General features: G+C 50.8%; 1 long non-coding RNA gene across 1 annotated transcript in view; it reads right to left on the bottom strand.

The window, feature by feature from the left end:
- Nucleotides 1–6,058: 6,058 nt before the first annotated feature.
- The window catches only part of LOC147729433 (uncharacterized), a 31,970-nt gene continuing 14,747 nt past the window's right edge, over nucleotides 6,059–23,281 (bottom strand). Inside the window, exon 3 of the long non-coding RNA XR_015309220.1 lies at nucleotides 6,059–6,232. This is a non-coding gene — a long non-coding RNA (uncharacterized LOC147729433). The remainder of the gene's footprint in view (nucleotides 6,233–23,281) is intronic.

The raw sequence follows: 23,281 nt of genomic DNA, 5'->3' as shown, positions 1-23,281 counted from the left end.
GCTGCAAGTGAGTCAGTCATGCCTGTGGTGGTGTTTGATAAATCTTGTACCAACGTTGGTAAGTATACATGATAAAATGTAAAACCGTGACGTGCAATGGCCAGGATCACACACTGTCCAAGTGAAAGCGCCGGGACTAGAACACAACCCCCTTTGTTTCATAGTCAGCAATTCACCTAATCACTTGAGCAAATCTATTCCCGAAGCCGTTCAAAATGTTGGCAAAACTTTGTAAATACTGTTCAACACCAGCTATGGAACCTACGGCGAAAGAGTTATTTTGCAATAAGGAAACATATTTTTAAATACACAACTTTGTTACAAGCAAAATTAGCAAGATGCAATATTCCCTTTTACTAAATTAGCGTTCCAAAACGCAGGGTTCAAATATCTCGGGAGAAGTTTCAATAAAACAGAAAATACTGCAACAACCGAACAGCTGCTGCATAATAATAGCACATTTCCATTTCATTTTCTGGCGTTCCTGATTTGTGTGAGGACTTCCTCCAACTGGATTACACGCAGGCCAGCAAATGGGTCAGTCGGCAGGCAGACATACAAGGTTTGGTTTTAGTGACACGGTTGACACCGCCCTAACCCCACTGGCTTTGGCAGAGGCAGCTGTAGGTTCAATATTGCCTATTGGTAATGTTTATAGTGCCCACACCCAGGCATTACAATACATGTTGCATAGCTCATTTGTTTTGGGTTTCTTAGTAAAAACACGTGCAGCGTCATGGGGTTTCTCTTCTGTTACCCACCTAATATGTGTACAGTCGTGCAGACGCTGCACCAACTCTGTGTACAGTGACCAAGTGGATCCCACTCTCTAAACCTGAGCTTTAAAAGACTGCAGGAGACCTTTTACTTATTTTAGTTCATTCCGACCCATTACTTTTTAAATACTTTGAATCATGCAAGCGCAGTTATTTGTCGGTACTGACCGCGCTTACATTTTCAGAAAATAAAACTGAGCAGCTTTTACTAAAATTCTTTTACATCCATAGACTGTAAAGTTGCATGACCTGAGTGAGTTTCATGGGGAATTATACACTGGCACTGCAACAGCAGCTGGCTTGCTGCAGAAACGTTCAGGTAAAAAAAAAAAGCAGCGGAAAACCAGAGCTAGCTCAGCATGTAAAACAAGCACATCTGATTTCCAACCTAACATCTGAAACCTCAACACTTCTGGGCACGATTCTAAAAGGTTAGTTAGATTAAAAAAAGGATTGGCTTCTGTACTCCCTTTGTTTGCCAATGGGCTAGGAGCCTCTGAGCATATAGACTGAAGGCATGAATGAAAGGCAAACCCAAGCTGCCACTGGTCTGCCTCTTTACTGGGTGTCCCCAGGTGGCCTTTCCCAGACTCCCTTAAGGTTCTTGGCCATACAAGGGCTGCTACGTTATTTTAGGTTGTTCTATGGCGCTTCGCTTGGTTTAAGTTGCCCCTTTGGCTCTGCCGCTGGATGTTAATCTCGCAGTGCTCCATAGCCCCTGGTTAATGCTCCCTCACTGTTAGCAGAGTACTGCATCTGAGGTACTTCAATGTTAAGCTGTTCAGCATAAGTATCATTCAATGCCACAGTTCTACACCACACAATCCAACTTCACCACATAATTCGACCACAAACCCAAAGCCAAAAGGGCGACAGCCAATGCCAGGACTATTGTCCTTGCAAGTGGTTGTGTAATAAACTCTTGCATCTTTTCCAACCATGACTTGTTCCTATAGGCACAGAAAAGTTGTCCTGAGAAAGAATCACTTGCCAATAGGTCTCGCAGTAGGAAAGTTGGAGCTATTACAATTGCAAATAACAATGCCTTTTTTTTTTGTTTTCATTTTAAAAACATAAAGGGCTTTGTCATTTACAAAACCAATAGCACCAACTTTCCTACTCCGAGACCTATTGGCAACGCCAGTGCTTGTTATTGTTGAGTTTTTGCCTTTTAAACTATAACGGTACTTCTAAATGGTTTACAATTTTTTTTAAGTTAAGGCAGTCTGCTCTTTGCCATATCTAAGAGGGGGTGAGATCAGGTTTAAGTTTCCTAAACCTATTCTGGACCTTCTAAGATAGGGGCTGTTTTACTTCTGGTGACTACCATCCACCCCAGTTAATAACTCACTTTCTTACAGTCATTCAGCAAGCTGCCTGATAAAACTGTTAACACTTTAACTACTGCTCTGGAGGCTAAAGTCTGCTACACAACCTGGTATTGTGGCACCACCTGTTAACAAGAAGGAACTGGGAAGGAAACTGGGAGGAAAAGCAAAGAACAACGGGCGGAAGACCAGAAACATATGGGCTAGAAGACCTATCATAAGACTTGTGCTTCTCAAAGACCCTCCCACTTCCTGACACTCTGGACCCATGGGCAGCCACCAATGCCACTGCCTGACACACTGGACCCACAGGCAGCCACCAATGCCACTTCCTGACACTCTAGACCCACAGGCAGCCACCAATGCCACTTCATGACACTCTGGACCCATGGGCAGCCACCAATGCCACTTCCTGACACACTGGACCCACAGGCAGCCACCAATGCCTCTTCCTGACACTCTGAACCCACAGGCAGCCACCAATGCCACTTCCTGGCACTCTGGACCCACAGGCAGCCACGAATGCCACTTCCTGAAACTCTAGACCCACAGGCAGCCACGAATGCCACTTCTTGACACTGTAGACCCACAGGCAGCCACGAATGCCTCTTCCTGACACTCTAGTCCCACAGGCAGCCACCAATGCCTCTTCCTGGCACTCTGGGCCCACAGGCAGCCACCAATGCCACTTCCTGACACACTGGACCCACAGGCAGCCACCAATGCCACTTCCTGACACTCTAGACCCACAGGCAGCCACCAATGCCACTTCCTGACACTCTGGACCCATGGGCAGCCACCAATGCCACTTCCTGACGCACTGGACCCACAGGCAGCCACCAATGCCACTTCCTGACACTCTGGACCCAAAAAAGCCACCAATGCCTCTTCCTGACACTCTGAACCCACAGGCAGCCACCAATGCCACTTCCTGGCACTCTGGACCCACAGGCAGCCACAAATGCCACTTCCTGAAACTCTAGACCCACAGGCAGCCACGAATGCCACTTCCTGACACTCTAGACCCACAGGCAGCCATGAATGCCTCTTCCTGACACTCTGAACCCACAGGCAGCCACCAATGTCACTTCCTGACACTCTGGACCCACAGGCAGCCACGAATGCCACTTCCTGACACTCTGGACCCACAGGCAGCCACCAATGCCTCTTCCTGACACTCTGAACCCACAGGCAGCCACCAATGCCACTTCCTGGCACTCTAGACCCACAGGCAGCCACCAATGCCTCTTCCTGACACTCTGAATCCACGGGCAGCCACCAATTCCACTTCCTGACACTCTGGACCCACAGGCAGCCACGAATGCCACTTCCTGACACTCTGGACCCACGGGCAGCCACCAATGCCTCTTCCTGATACTCTGAAACCACAGGCAGCCACCAATGCCACTTCCTGGCACTCTGGACCCACAGGCAGCCACGAATGCCACTTCCTGAAACTCTAGACCCACAGGCAGCCACGAATGCCACTTCCTGACACTCTAGACCCACAGGCAGCCACGAATGCCTCTTCCTGACACTCTGAATCCACAGGCAGCCGCCAATGCCACTTCCTGGCACTCTGGACCCACAGGCAGCCACAAATGCCACTTCCTGACACTCTGGACCCACAGGCAGACACCAATGCCACTTCATGACACTCTGGACCCATGGGCAGCCCCCAATGCCACTTCCTGACACTCTAGACCCACGGGCAGCCACCAATGCCTCTTCCTGACACTCTGAACCCACGGGCAGCCACCAATGCCACTTCCTGACACTCTGGACCCACAGGCAGCCACGAATGCCACTTCCTGACACTCTGGACCCACAGGCAGCCACCAATGCTCCTTCCTGACACTCTGAACTCACAGGCAGCCACCAATGCCACTTCCTGGCACTCTGGACCCACAGGCAGCCACGAATGCCACTTCCTGACACTCTAGACCCACAGGCAGCCACGAATGCCACTTCCTGACACTTTGGACCCACAGGCAGCCACCAATGCCACTTCCTGACACTCTGGACCCATGGGCAGCCACCAATGCCACTTCCTGACACTCTGGACACATGGGCAGCCACCAATGCCACTTTCTGACACACTGGACCCACAGGCAGCCACCAATGCCACTTCCTGGCACTCTGGACCCATGGGCAGCCACCAATGCCACTTCCTGACACTCTAGACCCACAGGCAGCCACTAATGCTTCTTCCTGACACTCTGAACCCACGGGCAGCCACCAATGCCACTTCCTGACACTCTGGACCCACAGGCAGCCACGAATGCCACTTCCTGACACTCTGCACCCACAGGCAGCCACCAATGCCTCTTCCTGACACTCTGAACCCACAGGCACCCACCAATGCCACTTCCTGGCACTCTGGACCCACAGGCAGCCACGAATGCCACTTCCTGACACTCTGGACCCACAGGCAGCCACCAATGCCACTTCCTGACACTCTGGACCCATGGACAGCCACCAATGCCACTTCCTGACACTCTAGACCCACAGGCAGCCACCAATGCCTCTTCCTGACACTCTGAACCCACAGGCAGCCACAAATGCCACTTCCTGGCACTCTGGACCCACAGGCAGCCACGAATGCCACTTCCTTACACTCTAGACCCACAGGCAGCCACGAATGCCACTTCCTGACACTCTAGACCCACAGGCAGCCACGAATGCCACTTCCTGACACTCTAGACCCACAGGCAGCCACGAATGCCACTTCCTGACACTGTGAACCCACAGGCAGTCACCAATGCCACTTCCTGACAGTGTGAACCCACAGGCAGCCACCAATGCCACTTCCTGCCACTCTGAACCCACAGGCAGCCACCAATGCCACTTCCTGACACTCTGAACCCACGGACAGCCACCAATGCCACTTCCTGGCACTCCAGACCCACAGGCAGACACCAATGTCACTTCCTGCCACTCTGAACCCACGGGCAGCCACCAATGCCACTTCCTGGTACTCTGGACCCACAGGCAGCCACGAATGCCACTTCCTGACACTCTGGAAACACAGTCAGCCACCAATGCCACTTCCGGGCACTCTGGACCCACAGGCAGCTACGAATGCCACTTCCTGACACTCTGGACCCACAGGCAGCCACAAATGCCACTTTCTGACACTTTAGACCCACAGGCAGCCACGAATGCCACTTCCTGACACTGTGAACCCACAGGCAGCCACCAATGCCACTTCCTGACACTGTGAACCCACAGACAGCCACCAATGCCACTTCCTGCCACTCTGAACCCACAGGCAGCCACCAATGCCACTTCCTGACACTCTGAACCCATGGGCAGCCACCAATGCCACTTCCTGGCACTCCGGACCTACGGGCAGCCACCAATGTCACTTCCTGACACTCTGAACCCACGGGCAGCCACCAGTCTTTGTCAGACTCAGAGACTTCAGAAAGACTCATCTCTTCCCGTAAAATGCGGCTAATGCCATCTTGCTCAAGACGTTCCTCTGCAGATGTGCTTTGAAGTCCTGGCCGGTGACCGCTAATGTCCAGGAAGCCAACTTCAACCTTGAAGCTCTTGTTGCCATCTCCAGTTGTCTCTTCTTGAGGGTCATATTCAGAGTGAAGTGTCCTTACCAAGCCCCACCCTTGATGGACCGGCCACTGAGCGTTCTACAACAGGCTCTTGCAAAGGACTGTCCATCGCCCCACTAAGGGTATATCTGCCCGAACCCCCAGATCTCTGAGGCTAACGTTGGGTGGACGTTGGGTGGTTGTTGTGCGGACAGCAGTGCTTTTCAGAAATCCCAAAACAAAGAACATAAGACTAGTGATGAATGTTTCCCACACCTTGGATACTAACAGGAATGAGTCTAGATGAAGGTTTGGGGTTTATCTCCTCTTAGAGGTAAGACATGAGCCTAGAACACAGATGGGCCTTCCTCATCCCTTGGACAGTAAACAGATGAGCCTCGAATAATGATACATTTGATACTTTATTAGTGAAGTGACACAAGAGAAAGCAGAATCACAGCGGCTTTCACATGATTTAGGGTTTTCAGAAATTACAGATGAACCCTTATGTTCTAAAAAGATGAAGATGCAGGAATCAGCCAACGTCTTCCTCAGAAATACATCAAGGCACCAGTCCCTAGGAAAGAAGCAGATGGACAGCTCAGTGACCTGTTGGAGTGACCAGGGGTCAACGAACACATAGCCTGAGCAGACATTTCAGCTCACGTACACCTTTTTGAATTTCTGTATGATCATTTAAATATTTCTCCTAAACACAAAGGCAAAGATTTTTAATTGGTTGCCATCACTTTTCTGATGTAGACCTGACACAAAATCCATTTTGGTATTTAGCAAGCAACACTTATGTTCATTTGCATTGCCAAGCTCTCAGCTACCTGTTTTGGTCTGATGAGGATGCTATGGAAAATCTTACCTTTACTTCCTTTTCAGGCGCGCAGGATTATGGTGCAAGCCCTTATCCTGTCCCGATTGGACTACGGGAACGCCCTATATTTGGGTGCTCCTTGTGCTACTATAAAAAAACTTCAAGTAAACCAGAACTGCGCAGCCCGCCTACTCTTTCGGATTCCTCGTAGGCAGTCTGCGAGTCCCGCTCTGAAAACGCTTCACTGGCTTCCCGTTCAGTCCAGAATACGTTTTAAGGCCAAGTGCCTGGCCCATGGAGCTATTTGGAAAACTGGTCCCGCCATTATCCATTCACTGGTGGCTCCTTACTTACCCTCTAGGAGTCTCCGCATTAGTGATGCCTTCCTGGCTACTATAAGGAAGGTACGCAGAACTCGATGGGGCGGTCGCTCCTTCTCACTGAATGCTTCCAATCTCTGTAATTCTCTTACCTTTACTCTCCACAGGGAATCCAACTTACAAATCTTCCGTAAGCTGCTTAAAACTCACCTCTTCAACGCTACTTAACATTCCTGCTATGTTTCTGCCTGTCTGCTCATAAGTGCTACGAGGCCTCCAGGTAGTTACGCGCTATAGAAATGATATTTCATTCATTCATTAGTAAAAATGCAGTGCATTGCTGTGTCCTGTGCTGCTTTGCGACATAGAAGGGTTCCAAGCGTGGCGCCTGGGCGTTCCCGTGCATCCACCTATGGATATTGATGCAAACCGATGTATGCAAAGAGTTGCAGACTTGGGGTTGTGCCAAAATGGTGCTCCTGTCTGAAGCTGGCGTAATAAGGAGATATATATCTTTATTTCCACTGGTTATTTCCTCTTTGTAAGTGCCCTGCATTCTGCAGGACACACCAAGGAAACGTCTCCAAAGATGTATATTATGAAGGAAAGGGCCCCTTCCAGCACAAAAACTATCCTTATCCTAACGCAGGCACGCTTGCACTACGGCGCGAGGGTGTCTGCTTTGGCGCAAAGCAGCCCAACATGTTCCAGTGCAGGGAACAATCTAAACTGGGCCATTTCTGTGAAGCAACGGCTCAGCTGCGCTCTCCCTTTCACACACTGCAGCACAGCAACCTCACGGCCGCATTTTGTTTCTTGATATTATTGCACATATGACCCGTACTGACTGGACCAGGGACGGGAAGATACTGGGCAGCAGAATCGCACATTTACCAGCGGCGGATGTTCTGTGTTAGATATTTTGTTTACCAACACCCACAATTTGGTCTGCCATTAAAAATGTTGTTTCTCTGTCTGTGGCCAGGTCCTTTTTTTAATACATTAATAATCCACAATCACCCAAGCACTCCAAAGATGTATCATCACAACTGCAATTACAAGCAGATTCTGACCAGAATTAAGGCCAGTCATAGGTGTATGTCAGTGACATCTTTAACATGTGGGAGGTGATACCAGCAGAAGGTGTAAGACTGTGATAGTATGAGTGAGGGGTGACACCAGCAGAAGGTGTAAGACTGTGATAGTATGAGTGTGGGGTGACACCAGCAGAAGGTGTAAGTCTGTGATAGTATGAGTGAGGGGTGACACCAGCAGAAGGTGTAAGTCTGTGATAGTATGAGTGGGGGGTGACACCAGCAGAAGGTGTAAGTCTGTGATAGTATGAGTGGGGGGTGATATCAGAAGAAGGTGTAAGACTGGGGATAGTGTGAGGGAGGGGTGACACCAGCAGAAGGTGTAAGTCTGTGATAGTATGAGTGGGGGGTGATATCAGAAGAAGGTGTAAGACTGTGATAGTATGAGTGAGGGGTGACACCAGCAGAAGGTGTAAGTCTGTGATAGTATGAGTGGGGGGTGACACCAGTAGAAGGTGTAAGACTGTGATAGTATGAGTGAGGGGTGACACCAGCAGAAGGTGTAAGACTGTGATAGTATGAGTGAGGGGTGACACCAGTAGAAGGTGTAAGACTGTGATAGTATGAGTGGGGGGCGACACCAGCAGAAGGTGTAAGACTGTGATAGTATGAGTGAGGGGTGACACCAGCAGAAGGTGTAAGACTGTGATAGTATGAGTGAGGGGTGACACCAGCAGAAGGTGTAAGACTGTGATAGTATGAGTGAGGGGTGACACCAGTAGAAGGTGTAAGACTGTGATAGTATGAGTGAGGGGTGACACCAGCAGAAGGTGTAAGTCTGGGGATAGTATGAGTGGGGGGTGATATCAGAAGAAGGTGTAAGACTGTGATAGTATGAGTGAGGGGTGAAACCAACAGAAGGTGTAAGTCTGTGATAGTATGAGTGGGGGTGATATCAGAAGAAGGTGTAAGATTGTGATAGTATGAGTGAGTGGTGACACCAGCAGAAGGTGTAAGTCTGTGATAGTATGAGTGGGGGGGTGATATCAGAAGAAGGTGTAAGACTGGGGATAGTGTGAGTGAGTGGTAACACCAGCAGAAGGTGTAAGTCTGTGATAGTGTGAGTGGGGGGTGATATCAGAAGAAGGTGTAAGACTGGGGATAGTGTGAGTGAGGGGTGACACCAGCAGAAGGTGTAAGTCTGTGATAGTATGAGTGGGGGGTAATATCGGAAGAAGGTGTAAGACTGGGGATAGTGTGAGTGAGTGGTGACACCAGCAGAAGGTGTAAGTCTGTGATAGTATGAGTGGGGGGTGATATCAGAAGAAGGTGTAAGACTGGGGATTGTGTGAGTGAGGGGTAACACCAGCAGAAGGTGTAAGTCTGTGATAGTATGAGTGGGGGGTGATATCAGAAGAAGGTGTAAGACTGGGGATAGTGTGAGTGAGGGGTGACACCAGCAGAAGGTGTAAGTCTGTGATAGTATGAGTGGGGGGTGATATCAGCAGAAGGTGTAAGACTGTGATAGTATGAGTGAGGGGTGACACCAGCAGAAGGTGTAAGTCTGTGATAGTATGAGTGGGGGGTGACACCAGTAGAAGGTGTAAGACTGTGATAGTATGAGTGAGGGGTGACACCAGCAGAAGGTGTAAGACTGTGATAGTATGAGTGAGGGTGACACCAGTAGAAGGTGTAAGACTGTGATAGTATGAGTGAGGGGTGACACCAGCAGAAGGTGTAAGTCTGTGATAGTATGAGTGAGGGGTGACACCAGCAGAAGGTGTAAGACTGTGATAGTGTGAGTGAGGGGTGACACCAGCAGAAGGTGTAAGACTGTGATAGTATGAGTGAGGGGTGACACCAGCAGAAGGTGTAAGTTTGTGATAGTATGAATGGGGGGTGACACCAGTAGAAGGTGTAAGACTGTGATAGTATGAGTGAGGGGTGACACCAGTAGAAGGTGTAAGACTGTGATAGTATGAGTGAGGGGTGACACCAGCAGAAGGTGTAAGTCTGTGATAGTATGAGTGAGGGGTGACACCAGCAGAAGGTGTAAGACTGTGATAGTATGAGTGAGGGGTGATACCAGCAGAAGGTGTTAGACTGTGATAGTATGAGTGGGGGTGATATCAGAAGAAGGTGTAAGACTGTGATAGTATGAGCGAGGGGTGACACCAGCAGAAGGTGTAAGTCTGTGATAGTATGAGTGGGGGGTGACACCAGTAGAAGGTGTAAGACTGTGATAGTATGGGTGGGGGGTGACACCAGCAGAAGGTGTAAGTCTGGGGATAGTGTGAGTGGATGGTGACACCAGCAGAAGGTGTAAGACTGTGATAGTATGAGTGAGGGGTGACACCAGCAGAAGGTGTAAGACTGGGGATAGTATGAGTGGGGGGTGACACCAGCAGAAGGTGTAAGTCTGGGGATAGTGTGAGTGGGGGGTGACACCAGCAGAAGGTGTAAGTCTGGGGATAGTGTGAGTGGGGGGTGACACCAGCAGAAGGTGTACGTCTGGGGATAGTGTGAGTGGGAGGTGATACCAGCAGGAGGTGTAAGTCTGGGGATAGTGTGAGTGGGGGGTGATACCAGCAGAAGGTGTAAGACTGGGGATAGTGTGAGTGGGGGTGATACCAGTAGAAGGTGAGTGGTTGAGACAGGAGGTGGGGCGTCCGATGAGGATTCAGCAATCCCACGGAGTGTTACTTAGTAGTGGTAACAGGAGGGGTTCTTGGCCTCAACTACCCCCAGCATCCAACGTCCTTTCATTAGGGGTGGCCGAGCAACAAGCAGAAATAGGATGAATAAAGTTCAACAACGAGCAGAAAGAGGCAAAAAAGGTGATAAACTAGCAGAAAGAGGCAAAATAAATGTCAGGAACGAGTAGAAAAAGCAAAATACTATAATTTGATCTCATCAGTGATGTCACTGACCTTGTCATGAGTGATTTAATATGTGAGGTCATAAGCAGTGCATTGCGGGGCACCAGTTGTAGTTAGCTAAGCTATCTATAACCACTGAATTTCACTGGTTTTGTAAGAGTGAAACATGAGCCTAACTATAACATCCTTATAATCTTAGATTTTTTCAGTGAATTTCTATATGTTTTTAACTATTAGTCGCGTTTGCAGCTCTCAGTAACCCCGCTCTCTGGAGGTAACAGGAGAGGTTTCATGCTCCCCAGGACCCTCAGACGGCAAGGTGACGTCTTCACCCCAACTAGTAGTAGACCAGGAGGCGCATTTGCAGAGTGGTTGAGAAAGGGGCGTGGCCACCAAAAACCTCTCAGCAAACCCACTGTGCGTGACTTGCTGGAGGTAACAGGAGGGGTAGTTGGCTCCAAAGAACCCTCAATAGCCAAGGGGTAGACGAGAGGAGCGTTTGCAGAGTGATGGAGAAAGGGGGCGTGGCCTCCTACCAGGTTTCAGCAGTCCTGCTGTGTGGGACTCACTGGAGGTAACAGGAGGGGTTATTGTCCCCCATGGACGTCCTTCGTGGCCAAGAACGCCTCCTGTTCTCTTTAGTAAGTTACACCAGCGGGATTGCTAAGAGGTCTTCGGTGGCCACGTCCCCTTTCTCCACCACTCTGCAAACGCGACTCCTGGCGCAATACTGTTTGGGGGATGAAGTCCACTTTACCCCTGAGGGACCTTGGGTGCCAAGAAGCCCTCCTAGTACCGCCTGTAAGTCCTGCACAGCAGGATTCCTGAGAGCTAGTCAGAGGCTTCACTCCCTTTCTCCAGCACTCTGTAAACACAAGTACAACTTAAACAAGCACTGGCAAGGCATTGGTTTAGCCAATGGAATGAATAATAAGCTGTTTTTATCAATCACCGTCCGGGACGAAGGAAAGAGCTCCCTTCCAAGTATCATGAGTGTAGAGCGGATGTGGTGCAGTGGCCAGAGATGCTGACTCAAAAGCTGAGGATCCTGATTCATAAAGATCGATTTTCCCAAGAGCTACAGATTTGTCAGATTATAGTTAGTTTTTACTGAATAATAATAAACAGAAATTAAAAAGAGAAATAAAAGCAATGCTGGTTTTGCTAGGTTTCCCCATAGACCAGGGGTTCACAGCCAGTGCCACAGAAATATGAGCATGTTATTTTCCTTAATTAAACATAAAAACAAATCTTTCATCATATAACCTCGATTAGCATTATAAGAATCAGACAAAGATTAAAGCCACAACGCCAAGTGGGGTAATTTGTCCAGATGGAGAAAAGGCATTTGTGATGTAAACCCCCAAAAAATCGAATATTTCCCAAGTCTTGAGTATATGAACCAGGACCTGTTGGATTCATAGTATGCCCGCAAAATAAATAAATAACTAAAACCAGCTGCAACATCATAATGAAAATAGTCTCTGGTCCAGGAGTGTGTGAAACTCTGAACCCCGAACCGTCCCACTCACTTCAATCAATCAATCAATTTATACTTTATTCGGTTTATCAGACAAAACCATGAAAGCCATACATACATTATAAAACTCCGACATGTGTATAAAAAAAAAATGATACAGTAAAAAGGTGCTAAACCCTTCATTACAGTAGTAAGAAGAAAGAGGTCCCACTGTCAGATTTCATCACAGCCGGACCTAAGTCCAATGGCGGCCCTTAAAAAGCTGAGCGTGTGGAGCACAGAATCACTGGAGACAAGTCGAAGCCTTCTCTTTAAAGAATAGGATTGATAAAAGACTTTCTGGGACCCTCATAAAGTAGAAAACATTAAAAAGTGCATCATATTCTGTGTAGACTGACAGTCGCAGCCACAGGGTATGAGACACTGTCCTTGATGGGCCGATTCACAGAACTAACTTGACAAAATCCTAAACTTACTACCATTTTGGTACTCACAGAAGACACTTACTCATTTTTTTTTTTGGGGGGGAGGCTTCATTTTTTTTGTCAACTCTGTTTTATTGGCATTTTCATTTTTAACATTACTTTGGGTGCACCCTTAACATCTAGGAAATTCTACAACTGCGCCTAGTTGCCAATGCACTGGCAGTGCGGCAAGTCAATAAGGCGCTACTACAGTTACACCTGTATGGCATGTGGCTAAGTCCTGGAAGCCCAGACATGCCCGCAGCATACAAGAGTCATTGCGTTTCATTTCTGCGTGGAGAGACAAGTCTAACATTCATAACCCAATTGCAATCCAAACTTTTGTAAGAAAACAAGAACATCAAAAGACAGCATTGTCACCAGGATACAGTACAAAACACCCCCCCTTTTCATTCCCCTATGCCCGCCTCCCCCTCCCTTTCTTTATGTTGTTTGTCCCCCTTCTCGGTCTTACTGACTCTCCTCACTCCCTAATCATGTGTGCGTACCTCCATTCCTGTTACACCCTCGCCGCAATCCCATGGCGTGCACCAGCCTGTGCGTCAGTGGTGTCGTTCGCTGCGCACCCCTCCCTTCTACTACCCACCATGTCTACTGAGTCCCCCACCGCCCCCTCAGCCGTGTTAGCCCCTGCAGGGCGTTAAGCATGCCCTCCCAGCACTCTGCCATGGGCTCCCTGCGGAGCCCAACTACTTCCTCTCTCCGAATGGCAGTCCACTCTGCTCGGGCCCACGACAGGAGAGACAGGGTCCATGCCTGCATGCTGGGCAAGCCACTTGCCTTCCACTTCCTTATAAGGAGCCGCACCGCTGTTACCATCCACAGATCCAGAAAGCGGGACGATGCCTTATCCTTAGGCGACCGCTTGAAATGATGCAAGAGAAATTCAGGCCAGTTACAAGGGATTGTGTGACCAGTACATTGTGTGAGCAGGACACTGATGTCTCTCCAGTAGGTGCCGAGTCCCGGGCAGTGCCACAGAAGGTGAAGGAGGTCCGCATTCAGCTCGCCATACCGGGGGCAAGACGCGTCCGCCCTGTGAAAGTATTTATTTATTAAGTCGGGGTGAGATAGGCCCTGTGAACTATATATACTTAAATCTGGCGAAAGCGCATGTTTCTGGGGATGGGCATTGGGCTTTTAAGTATCTTCTCCCACTCTTTGTCTGCCATCATGCATCCCATATCATGCTCCCACTTTCCGCGGAGAGGAGTCAGATCTAGCTCCGTATGTATCCGTAAGGATGCGGCAAACCATTTAATTAGATGCCTGCCCCTGCCCATGTCGTGCAGGTATTGCAACATTAAGTGCTGCGCTGGCTCCTCTGCAATTTCGCCCCATCCAGACGCAACCAGTGTCTCAAAGGGAATCAAAGTTCCATCCTGGTATAAGTCGCCTAACGTCTGGACATACGCCTCCTGCCCCTGCTCTAGCATGTGGCGTGTGAGGACACCCTCACCCAATGGCGAGCCTTCCAGTGGTACCGCCGGTGCGTATGGGAGCACCTTCCTCATGAGGTACAGTGCCCTGCAGAAGCATTTGTACGCAACCCCTAGCAGTAGCACGGTGGGGCGTGCCCTGGCCACTAACGGGTGAAATAGCGCAGTGATCCTCTCCACGGTGTAAGGCGGCTCGCTCGTGGCAGTGTCCTCTCTCCCCCTGTCCGCTAACCAGCGGGCAGTCCATTGGAGCTGCGCTACCAGGTAGTAGTGCTCAAAGCAGGGGGCGGCTAATCCACTTTTTTCTGTAGGTAGGAACAGTTTCCAGAGAGCCAGGCGGTGTCGGGATGCACCCCTGCCCACCGCCACTTCCTCCGAAACATACGGCCCCAGCCGGACGCAGGCCACAGGGTTCCTGTACAAAAGTCACACCATTTGCAGGAAGTTTCCTTCCAGTTCGTATGCCTCCAATACCGCCAGCAGATAGCCCCACTCAAGGCAATCAAAGGCCTTTTCTAAGTCGAGCATCAGGCACGCCACTCTGGGCCAGACCGCCGCCGCCTCTGTCGCTACTCAGAAATACCTCCTGAGATTCAGAGATGTGGACCTCACTGGTACGAAACCATTTTGGTCCGGGTGGACTAAATGCGGAACCATCGGCGCCAGACGCTCTGCAAGGTTTTTGGCTAGTATCTTATAGTCAGTGTTGAGCATCGCCAACGGCCAATAGGAGCTCAGGGACATGGGGTCGCTGTTGGGTTTAGATAGGGACACCAAAAACGCTTCTCGTAGAGAGGACGGAAGATGGCCCTCATCAATTGATGCCCTGTACATCTGAAGGAGCTGAGGCGCTAGAATGTCCCTATTCGCTTTGTAGTATTCAGCCGGCAGGCCATCCGGCCTAGCGTTTTTCCCGTCGCCAGTGCCTGGATCGCATCTCCCACCTCCTCTAATGTGAGCAGGGTACCCAGCTCTGCCCTCTGGGCTTCTGGGACACCAGGCAATGCAACCGACTCCAGGAATTCAGTCACCGCATACTCCTGACCCGTACCTCGAGCTCTATATAGGTCCCGGTAGTGATCAGTAAGCGCCCGGTGGATCTCGCGCTGCGTGTACACCACTGTCCCGTCCCCCGAGCAGATGGCACCAATCGGGATATTGCGATCTGTTGTCCGTATCAGCCAGGCCAGCCCTATCTGCCTTTGCGTGTGTCTTGGCAGTATGCGCTGCATAGTTATGGCATCGCAGTCGCTCAAGTAGGATCGCATGCTCACCTCGAAGTTCCTCAAACGTTTCAGCGCATGCCTGCCCGTTCCATCCCCCTCCCGCTCATACTGCAGAAGCTCGGACTCTATGCGGGTCAGAGACGCGGACACCTGCGTGCGGATGTTCCATGTGGCCCCTATACAGTGCCCCCGGATAGTCGCTTTGTGGGCATCCCACTCCACCATAAGGTCGCTCCCTGAATCCTCATTTTCCTCAAAGTAGGATAGAATTGCAGTGCCTAATGAAGACCTAAACTCTACATCCTCCAGTGCAGCTGGCTGTAGTCGCCAAGTAGGCACCGGGGCTCGGTCCGCCGCCCAGCTAAGCTGAAACAATAGGGGGTTGTGATCTGAGTGCATCCTACATAGGTATTCCGACTTGGTCAGAAGCGGGAGCAGGGACTGGGAGCCTACTATTCGGTCCAGGCGGACGTGGAGACCGTGCACCGCCGAGTAGTATGAATATATTTTGTCTGTAGGGTGCTGCGCGTGCCAAAGGTCGTGGAAGCCCCAGTGTGCTTACCAGTCCCTATGAACCTGCGCTGCCGAGGTCGCTGCCACTGCATGAAGGGGCGGAAAGGAGCGGTCTAATTGCCTGTCCAGCACCATATTGTAGTCACCACCCAACAGCCAGGGGAGGCCCATGTACCACTGAAGTATGTGATTTAAGGACGCCAGGAAGGCAGGTTGCTCCGTGTTGGGGGCATAAATAGAACCCAACAGTATCTCCTGCCATTGAGACTCCCCCTCACAAAGGAGTACCTCCCCTCTGGGTCTATTTGCGTGTCAGTGCATGTAAAAGGAACACCTGCGTGCGCTGAATAGGTCATACCATGAAGTTGCCCGCTCCATCGCCTGCGAAGTCTCTCTAATTCCACTCGGGACATGTGTGTCTCCTGAAGAAGCGCGATCCCCACCTGGTGACGCTGCATATATGCGAAGACAGAGTAATGACGCGCCGGGGTGTGCATGCCACGGATGTTCCAGATCATGATGTTAGTACACGCCATGTGGTGTGCTGTAATGTAACCACCCGGAGGGTCAGGGGTGCAACATGTGGGGCCAAGGGGTGGGCTATCGGCTGACGAATTCTAACTGCCACTTCTGAAACATGCAAACCAGAACTAACATTGTAACTTTATGGGAGTATTCCTAATGGGGAATGCGTCCAGACTAGGCAAGGCGACTACCGTTTAAAGTGTTGTGACTGCAATTTACGTGCGTGTGGGGGAACGTGCAGTCAGTGATGTCATCAGGTTGCTCCCTCATCTAGGGCCCTTAGCGCTGCTGAGGTGCGGTTGGTGAATCACCGACAATGAAGCGGACCGGGCTGATGCGGGTTACCCATGTAGACCACCCCGCACAGTGGTGATGAAACCTGTGTCCCAGACGAAGGTGCGATTGTGTACCTGCGCTGCGCTAACAATTCCTAGTTCTAGGTTTGCGCAAACGTGAAGCTCCAGAGCCAGCAGTGGAGTATATCAATATGCGACAGCAGTCATATAAAGGATATAATGAACCTTGCACTGAATACAGCAGTCTATCCCTGATCCACCATCAGTCCCATTATGTAGTCCGCTGTCTGGGGTGTCACCACAGGCAGCGTAACATCCTCCGACATTACAGTGGACGGTGAGGATGATCCGTTAGCTCCAGTCCCACTCTGTGGTCTGTTGTCCGGGTCTCCGTGCCCATTGACCGCTCCCAGTGTCGCGACCGCCTCCAGCACCTCCTGCCACTCCTGCCGCATCTTCTCCGGGCTGGGCGCCATCCGTCCCAGGCCTGCTCCTTGACCGGCCCCTCTCTTCCTCCCCCTCCTCCTGGAGCGTTGCTCTTGCCATCCGCCGTCTTCCAGGCACCGTCGGCCGCGTCCCCGTCCACTGCCCGGTCTCCTCCATCCAGTCCCAGACTTCCGACAGAGCCTCAAAGAATCTAGTGCCCTCCTTGGAGACCACGCACAGGCGAGAGGGGAACAGCAATGAATAGGGCAGTTCCAGGTCCCACAGCTGTTTCTTCACTGCCATATATGAGCCACGCCTCCTCTGTACTGCTGCTGTGTAGTCCGGGAGAAGCATCATCTGACTGTTGCCCACCTGAAGGTCGCTCATCTTCCGAGTTTCTCTGAGCACTGTATCACGGTCTCTGTAGTTAAGGAGCTTGAAGAGAAACGGGCGGGGCCTAGCTTCTGGCCTCAGGGCTTGCGCCAGTACCCTGTGCGCCCTTTCCACCATGAAAGGAGGGGATAGCACTCCAACCGGCAAAATTGTCCGCAGCCAGGTCTCTGTGTACCTTTCAGGGTCTGTCCCTATTTCCCCCTCTGGCAGGCCTACCACTTGGACATTGTTGCGCCGAGAGCGTCCTTCTGCATCCTCCGCGCGGTCCTCTAGTGCATGGACTCTGTCGATCAGGTCTTGTAGGGCTGAGGCATGGCTGCGCACCACAGGTTGCAGTTCCTGGACCGCTTGGCGTTGCTCCGTGACTGACTCCGACAATTTACGGTGGTCCGCATGCAGCAGCATGAAGTCAGATGTGACTTTATCGATCTGCCCTTTTAGAGACGACTTAGTTTGCTCCAGGGTCGTCCCGATGCGTTCCACCGCCACTAGAACAGTGTCCATTATGGCCGCTAGAGTAGCCATGGATTCCATGGCCATCCGCCTCGGCTCCTGCGGGGGATTGGGGCCGCTCGCGGCCTGTTGCCTCATCTGCGGTTTGTCCCGAAGCTTGCCTATTACAATTTGCTGCGCCGTGGGCATCAACACGGCTGGCTGCGGGCCCAGTCGCGGTGTCAGGGGGTGAGGGGGGCCTCCCGCTCCTATCAGCCAATCAACCGACACCGTGCGCCAACTAGGGGGACACCAGCTGGGGTGAGATCGGCCCCCAGAGGCCGCCGCCTAGGCATCCAAGGACAGTGCACCTCACAGTCCTACTCCCGGACTCCTCTATGAGCTCTCTCCCATCAGGGCCAGTGAGTACAGGCAGCAACCTTGCCCCAATTGTTTCCTGACCAGTTTGGTTGCTAGTTACAACTGCAGGTGGATCAGGCTTGTACAACCAAGTAGGACTGGCAGGCACAGTCAGAAACCCTCTCTCTAATGTTCTTTGGTCTACCTTACTCCTAGTGGCGGCCGTGGGGAGAGCAGTCTTACTGCAGCAGGCAGGGCTGCGCGTTGGTGAAACGTAAATGAGCTGCAGTAGGCCTCCGCCGATGGGCGTCTACTTCTGAGGCAATTAGAAGCGATCTCCGCACAGGCTGGCTCCACGCCTGCCATACAGATGGGCCCCTCACCTCCCGATTCCGTAGTGCTGACGCAGTCTCAGTGTCCGTCAGCGCCCGCAACAAAAGGATTGACTGTTGTGGCCTAGGAACAGGGGCAAAATGTACAGTCTGCAGCCAGTCACACTCCCTGCACCTCGTGTCTCCATCCTCCGATGCCGGGCCTTGTATCTCAGCTTCTCCTGCAACGCCCAGTGCCTCGCAGCCAGTAAATGTCCGGCGTGCTGTATCCTGGGCCCTCACCATGGCCTAGCCTCCTTCCTGCTGCTCTCCCCTGGGGCACCGAACTGCAGGGCGATCAGGTTTGTTCCACCAGATAGGACTGCGCTCTGGTCAATTGGCGATCAGCTGCGGTAGGTCTCCGCCGTCGGGCACCTCTGCCTGGGTCCTTGGGAGCCGCTCGCCGCACAGATCAACTCCAACCCTTCATTGTGCGCCTCTCCACAGCGTGACATGTGACTGTGGACAGCAACACTCTCCTAGGTGTACCCCTGCTCCAGTAATACAGGGGGGGTGTTCCCCTCTCCTCTCGGTTCCATGCTCCTGGCGCGGTCTCAGCGCCTAGCGATGCCCGCAGCAGGGGGAACGACTGAAATGATCCGGGGGGGCATGGGCCTCTTGTCATGCAGATGTGCAAAATGGCGCCCGAGGCGAAATTGCGCCCGAGGAATGTAATCTGCGGCTCGCCGCACCCTCTACACCTTGCGGCCCGACCTCCTCCGTACTCCTGTGCCCCCTGGCTCCGATTGTAATGGTTAGCATCCTCACTGCGCCCCTTGGCTCCGGCCTCTGCGTCCAGTGCCCTCGTAGCCGTTAGTCAGCCAGTTTGCAGTGTCCCATGCCCCAGTGTCTCACAGGCCAGCAGCAGGCTCCAACAGTGTCTCCGCTGTGGCCACTCACCAGGGCCAAGCCTCACCTCTCTTGTCCGCCACTGGGCTCCCGCAGTGCACTTCAGGGTTCCGACGATTCTCCCTCAGCTCAGCTTTGAGCCCGCAGTGCACACTAACTCCAGGGTGGGCGCGTTGCAGCCTGCCTCCCTGCTTGCCTCTCTTCTGACGCCAACTTTCAGTGTCCGTCGTTGGTTGGAACCCCACCTCCGCTTCTCTCTTCTTGCTGCGGGGTCCTCCTGCGGGCGCACATAGCGGGGCTCCCTCGCCTCTCCGCAGTGCTGGGAAAACGCGGCTCACCTTCCTCTGCTCCTGGCACCGCGGGCCCAGTCGCTTCAGGGCCTCGCCTCACGGCCCTCTTCTCGGCCTCCCCTGGTGCCTCCGGTCACTTGGCCTCTCACGCCAGGACCTCTGTTGCACACCGCCGGTCCGCACAGGGGTCCGCAGCACCGATCAGGCCCGGCTCTGTCCTTCTCCACCTTAGCACCGAATCCGGGGGCCTCCCTGCCTGTCTAGGCCCCAGCCAGATTTTGCGCTGTTTTTACTCCTCTGCTGCTCCGCAGTCAGGCGGCCGATTCCTCTACGCTGCAGCCTCGACGTCTTCCATCTCGCACACCGGCGGACTCCTCAGCCAATGTCGCACCTGCTCCTCCCAGTGTAGGTGGGCTGAAACCACTCTCTCAGGGAAATTTCAGGATAAATCAGGGCCCTACAGACGGAGCCCTAAAGAGTCACATCCGCCATGTTGCCTGGCTGGCCACGCCCCCACAGAAGACACTTACTCATTTCGGTATTCACAGAAGTTAGAGGTCCTAACTTTAGGACTACAAAATGCCTTCTGTGAATACCGAAAGTCTTAAAAATTTGATTTTTCTCAGTTTAGAAGTAGTAAAGTGAGGACTCCTAACTTTAGGACGCCTAAACTGAGAAAAATCATAACTTTAAGCCTTTCGATATTCACAGGAGGCATTTAGGAGTCCTAAAGTTAGGACTCCTAACTTCTGTGAATACCAAAATGAGTATGTGCCTTCTGTGAATACCAAAATGGTAGTAAGTTTAGGATTTTGTCTTAAGTTAGTTCTGTGAATCAGGCCCTATGTGCGCCACACGGTTGGGCCAGAAGATAATGAAAATGAACAAGCAGAAATCTAGTCAATAGGAAGCAATCATAATTACCTTTAATTTCTAGAAGGTTTGGTTCAACAGTGGGCACAGATTTTAGGGCAATGCACCTGAGCAGAAAGTGCTCTTTAAGCTGAGTTAGATCCCTTCTACATATTGTTTCTGGATTATCAAATAGGTCTGTCCTTCCTAGACTGCAAAGATGTTCTCTAACGTAGTTTAACCAACGAATGCGAGTAGCATGGTCAAGAGAAGGCAAATCCCTCAGAACGTCCTTGCTGAGGGAGTTTACTTTCTTGTTCCAGATCTTCATCCACAATGCAAGGGACGAAAGGCCAACTCATCGGAAAGAAAAGCCATGCTCTGGGGTAAAGAAAGCACTTGGATCAAAATGGTGTTTTTGACGATTTGCAGTGCCTCGTGCCCAGTGTGACACCATATCTCGCTCCCATAAGTGACCTCCGCAGTACATTTAACTCTATGAATCTTCAGGAGGGCTTCAATCGGTTTCCGTCCCACTCTGGGGGGGGAATTAAACAGTGAAATAAGAGAAATCCCAACGGGTAGATTTCTATACACTTACAGGCACATGCATCAAGCGATTTAGGAATCGCAAACGGTGCGAATCGCAAAATTCGGCCGTTTGCGATTCCCAAATCACTATTTGGGATGCATTAACCAAAAAGTGAAGAAATCGCTATTTTTGCGATTTTTTAAAGTGCGATTGCTTTTAAGGAATCGCAATTTTGCGATTGCTTAAAAGCAATGCATGAAACTGAAAAAAATTGCGATTTCGCAATTAGAGAGAAAAAATTACCATGAGGTTGGACCTCATGGTAATTTTGCGAAATGTTAGAAAAATGCAATTTTTTGCATTTTTTTTTTCTTTCATGTTGTGCACACACATGCCCTTAGGGCATGTGTGTACACAACATATGTGCATTGTTTGATTTCAGGGGTGCAACAGGGTGTCCTTTGGACACCCCTGCACCCTTGAAATCGCAATCTCAATTTGCGATTAGCTAATTGCGAATCGCAAATTGAGATTGTCTTCCCATTCATTCCTATGGACCTCTAGGCCCATAGGAATGAATGGGAAGGGCTTCCTTAATTGCGATTCGCAAAATGCTAATCACAATTAAGGAATTCTAAGAAATCGCAATTTATTTAGCGATTTCTTAATGCATAGGCATTTGCAATTCCTTAATTGCGATTCCTTAAAAATCGCAATTAAGGAATCGCAAATGCCGAGTTTGATACATGTACCTGTTAGTAGGTACCAGACACTAGTTTGCAACCTATTCAACTCCACACTAACTGCTTTCACTCAGCATACACCAATAAATTGTGCCATATATAACTGGAGGACTGCAGTTATATATGGCACAATGTATTGGTGTATGTTGAGTGAAAGCGGTCCGTGTGGAGTTGAATAGGTTGCAAACTAGTGTCTGGTACCTACTAGGTGTATAGAAATCTACCCCATGGGATTTCTCTCATTTCACTGTGCCCTAGTCCCACTGGGTGTATAAGGGGCTCCTCCTATTTCTCAAATATGGTGAAATTAAAAACAGCGGCAGTCGATCTGGCCAGGTCCCCTTTCTTTCCCTTATTTAAGGGGCACCAGCTCAGGGCTTCATCAAACACTACTCTCAGCTTTCAGAAAATGTTTGTCTTGGGGATTGACTTACTTCCTATCTTGAAAGTGTAGGGCTTAGCGGAGCCTGGTCCCGCTTGCATAACAAACGATTTACTGTTATTGACTAACAAGTCTAGGTCCCCCATAAAATGAACCAAAGAGTTCAACCATAGTTGTAGTCCTCTACCCGTACTCGCCATGAGGACAGCATCATCTGCGTACAATAAGGCCGGCAAGCTACGCTCCCCTACCTGGGGCATCAGCTTTGCAATCCAAGAGAACCTTCTCCAGGGAGTTCATGTACAGATTGGAAAGGAAAGGGTCCAGAATGCACCCCGGGCACCCGCTCTCCTGATGGCAGATTTCTGAGTCACTTTCAGGTCTTTCGAAAAACAAAGATCCCTTAAAAACAATGTCTCTGTCAATGGAAAGCATCACCTGCCAAACATTTGATCTGTTTGCACGGTCAAATGCCGAGGACAGATCCATAAATGCTAAATGGATGCAGCCGGTGCGAGCCACAGTGCACTTGTTCAAAACCATATATAGGATCAAACATTGATCCACTGTGGAACGACCCGGGCGAAATCCATATTGTACCTCAGTTAGGGTGTTGTTGTCATCTGCCCAGGTCACAAGCCTATGTAATGCCATACGGCCCACCACCTTCACCACCGAGTCCAAAAGGTATAGGGGTCAATAGCAATGGGTACTGTCCCTGTCACCCTTTTTAAAAACAGGGACAATGACCGGCAGAGCCCCGACCGACCTGAACTGACTCGTCTAACACTGCCGTAAGTACAGGCACCGAAATATCCACAGTTGCAATATAAAGATATGGCAGAATCCCATCAGGAGCAGAGGCCTTGTTTTTGGGCACTCCCATGATACCGGCTCTCACCGCCTGCGCTGTAAATACAACCTCAGATTTACCTGCCAAACTTTCTCACCTTTCTCCGGGGATAGGCCAGAC

The sequence above is a fragment of the Lissotriton vulgaris genome, chromosome 2_2, assembly GCF_964263255.1.
Source record: "Lissotriton vulgaris chromosome 2_2, aLisVul1.2, whole genome shotgun sequence".
Classification (NCBI taxonomy): domain Eukaryota; kingdom Metazoa; phylum Chordata; class Amphibia; order Caudata; family Salamandridae; genus Lissotriton; species Lissotriton vulgaris.
The sequence above is the reverse complement of the archived record's forward strand: the minus strand, read 5'-3'. Positions and strand labels throughout refer to the sequence as shown.